Genomic DNA, 4,218 nt, shown 5'->3' with positions numbered 1-4,218 from the left:
TTTGGAGGAATCTGCATAACACAGTTTGAGGAAGTATCTTGTGTTTTGGGTTGGCTGCTTCAGCTCCGACGTTACCCTGGGACTTCATCACCTCTCTCTTAAGGCTCAGTCCCAGTGGACAGAGAGAACAGTGTGGTGTCTTTGGCCTAGCTCATGCTTAGTAGTAGGGAGCCATAGGTGGAGCATCACTGACCTGTTGCTTTGTTTCAAAGGCTATACATCATCACCCCAGCTAGACATATTTGCATTGCTTAAAACCAATGGAGGGGGTAGACTATTTTCCTAGCCAGCACTGTGCGTATCAGTCCCAAAAGTAAGGCAAGGATGAGCCAAAGTGGAGACAAATTGTCTTCTTTCTGGGGGAGCCATCTTGGTGGTCCTTCAAGGGCCTGCTGCCATTTTCCTTTCTACAAATATGGGTGTTAGGACCCTCACATTGTACTCAACTCAACTTGAAGAGAAAAACTAGCAGATCACTGGTCTGTTCAAACAGAAAGCCCCTCACTCAGCTTGAGGGACTAAAGTAAACCTGTTTATCAGGATGGTTCCCAAGTTTACAGGAAACCTTGTAAGTCTACAGAATGCCACGCTGTAAATCAGCAACATGCCAATGTCATCTTGTCATCTTCTCTCCTCCAGAGGCATCAGACCCACCAACCACCCTGAGAAACTTGAAATTTTCCATCTTCGTCAGTGGGACTCGCCTCTCCTATGCCTAAATTAGTCTATAAAGCAGGCCTCCTTCCTTTGTTCGTGGCCAACGGCTTTCTCGCCCTTGGTCAGGCTGTACTCAGCCTGGAATAAAGATATCACTGTTTGCTTCAGCCCTGCCTGTCCTGGTGGTCTTGGTCTCTACTCGGGGTCTAGCCTGGCAATGAGCCCACTTGCTCTGAGTGTAACTTTACTATATTTTTTTTATTTTTTGAGACAGGGTCTCACTATGTAGGGTTCAGGCTGGCCTTGAACTCACTATGTATCACAGGCTGGCCTCTGACTCATAGTGATCCTTCTACCTCAGCCTCCTGAGTGCTGGGATTACAGGTGTACACTACCATCCTTGGTCTCACCCTTTAAACTTCATTAAACTTTGCTGCTTTTTCTTTACTGTTGTATGCAGTGTCCAAGTCTTTCTTTGTCTCTCATTGGACGAAAGCCCAACTATGAGCCGGAGGAGACAGTTGGGCATGTGTTCTTGCAGGGGAATCTCCATCTCACTGAGCAAAAAGGAGGTGGTTTTTGTTCAAATCCACAGACCTGCTAGGAATGTGGCTCAGTGGTAGAGTGTTTGCCTAGCATGCATGAGGACCTGGGTTTGTTCCCTAGCATGCTCACTCCAACCAACCAAATAAATAAATAACTAAATTCCACATATTTTAAGCAGCATTTTATTTTATTTATTTATTTTTGAGACAAAGTCTTGCTATGTGGTTCAGGTTGGTCTTGAGCTCGCTATGTAACCCAGGCTGGCCTTGAACTTGTGGCAGTCCACCTGCCTTAGCCTTCCAAGTGCTGGAATTATGGATGTGTGCTGCCATGCCCAACTGAATAGAGTGTTTGTAGACTTTTTTTGAGTAGATATTCTTTATTTTTTTTTTTTTTTAACCTTAGGGCTATTTTTCGGGGCTCTTAAATGGTTGTTTTTTGTTGTTGTTGTTGTTGTTTTCCCGGTACTAGGAACCGAACTCACGACCTTGCGCTTGCCGGGCAGACGCTGTGCCGCTGAGCTAATTCCCCAGCCCATGGTTGTTTTTAAATGTAATTTTCACCAATATCACTTGAAGTCCAAGTCCAATATGATAGTGTGAAGAGCTCTTCATACTGTCATATTGGAAGTTTCTCCACTAAATGGGTTTGGTCATTACTTCTCAATGAAGTAATCATTAAAAAGAGAGAATATTTACATTGATGCATCAGAAATGATTTGTTATAATCCCTGGCTTCTGGTGGGGGTCACCCCTCGCATTTCATATTTTTAAAAAGGCTGTAACTCTGAATCATCTGCTAATTATAAATGCTGGAGTTTCTTTGGCTTCTTCATACTAAATTATCTATTGCCTGTCAGCACTGTGTGTGTGTGTGTGTGTGTATGTGTGTGTGTGTGTGTGTGTGTGGGTCTCTTGGGATTCTACTGTTTTTGGCTTATTCATACTTGAAAAAGTTCTTACCAAACATGGTTGATATTCCTTGTGGTAATGTAATGTAATAACTTGTTATTGTATTGCTCTACAATGGCCTATTTCAAGTTAGCCGTTCTCCCCTGGGAAGGCATTTGGATTGTTTCTAGTTTTTAGCTGTAACATACTGTTCACTTATAATCATCTTTGTTCAAGTCTGTTTTTTCCTTTGAATGATCTTCTTAAGGTGTGTTCCCCAATGTGGTATTACTCAGGTTCAGAGTATGATTATTTTTATGATTCTTTTTTTTTGTTTTTGTTTTTTTTGAGGCATGGTTTCTCTATATAGCAGGCTGGCCTCGAACTCACAGTGATCCTCCTGCCTCAGCCTCCTGAGTGCTGGGATTACAGGCAAGTGCCACCATGGCCCGCTATTTTTATGATTCTTGACAGCTAGCCCCAAATTTCTTATTGGAAAGATTATACTTGTTTATAATATACTCTCAGTGCAGAAATATATTTATTTTCTCACAATTCTGTTAGCATTCAATTTTGTCAATTTTATTCTTTTTTGCCTATATAATAAATGTGTAATGAGACTTTTAAAATATTTCTTTAATCATTAGTGATGCCATACATTTTTATTGCTTACTGAATTTAAAGTCCCAACTTTGTTCACAGTTGTGATTGTGGGCAAGTTACCAATCACTTTTCCTCCAATCATTTACCTTTACTTGCCTCTCACTTTTCCTAGCAGAATTCTTTTCCTTCTCTCAGCATGATTCTATATACATTCTTAGTTGTTTGAAACAGATAAAATGGTCATTATTCACATACAGTGTTTTTGTGTGTGTGGTACTGGGGGTTGAGCCTGGTGCTTCATTTATGAATTCAAAATTAAAAGTTATTTATAAATCAATTATAACCATGAAGCAATCTGATACAGTCAAATTTCAAAGTTGAGTAATTGAAGTCTTATTTCAGAATCATCATGTAGGTAATTCTTATTCTGTTAATTCTGTATTTTGGCATGATTTTAGACTTTCATTAAGGTTGATAGACTAGTATAAAGAGTTCACATATATCGTTTGTTCAGATTTTTCAAATAAAAATTTCCAGTTTACTTTATTAGATTTATTATTCTCTCTACATTTACTTTATACATATTATCTTTTAACCATTTGAGATCAAGACGCAGGTACGATGCCATTTTACCATTTTATGTTCATTTTTAATTTTTATTTTAAAGAGTAAAAGAAGGATACCATAATAATAGGGGGGACTTACCAAATTACAGACAAAGTGGTAGGAAATTATCAATGGTTATTGTTTTACATATTGTTATCTACAAGATAGTTTCTCAGGAAAACAAATAGACAAATAATAGTGAGTTACAGACAAAAGAGGTAGGAGATTATCAATAGTTGTTGTACTATACTTTGGTATCTCCAAAGTGGCTTCTAAAGAAAATAAATAGAGCTATACATGAATGACCAATTGAATAATCATTAACTATTCTCAATGGTTGTTGTAGGAAACACATAATAATAAACATACATCCATTTATGAAATAGGATAGGAACAATACAAACATTACAGAGTTATGGGTAGATTAGTAGGAAAATATCAGTGGCTGCTGTAATACATGGTGGTATCTTCAAAGTGTTTTCTCAGGAAGACAGAGATACGCAAGAAGGATCTAACAAGTAGTCACAGCCTAAAGGTTGTCAAAAATAGCATATTACCTCCTCACCAGTGACTCCTTTCACTGAGGTGTGACGGCTGGAAGGAAGGCCAGGATTGAAAAGAAGGACCAAGAGACTTGCACCTATGTTTAACAACAGGCTGTTTTCTTGTTCCTCCATAGTCATGATTACCCGGGGCTCCTCCATGGAGAAGACAGTCTGGCCAGAGCTTTTTATGTTCTTCAATGTGCTGGGTGTAGTGGTGCATGTCTGTAAAAAAGGACATGTACATATATAACAACAGGATAGTTATTAAAGTAAAAAATTAGCACTGACAGAATAGTATTATCTAACCTATAGGTCTTGTTCAAATGTTATTTGTCCCAATGAGACCAAAACATAGAGACAAAAGCAAAGGC

The sequence above is a fragment of the Chinchilla lanigera genome, unplaced genomic scaffold (genome assembly GCF_000276665.1).
Source record: "Chinchilla lanigera isolate Chin_1 unplaced genomic scaffold, ChiLan1.0 scaffold00007, whole genome shotgun sequence".
Lineage (NCBI taxonomy): Eukaryota > Metazoa > Chordata > Mammalia > Rodentia > Chinchillidae > Chinchilla > Chinchilla lanigera.
This window is presented reverse-complemented; position numbering follows the sequence as displayed.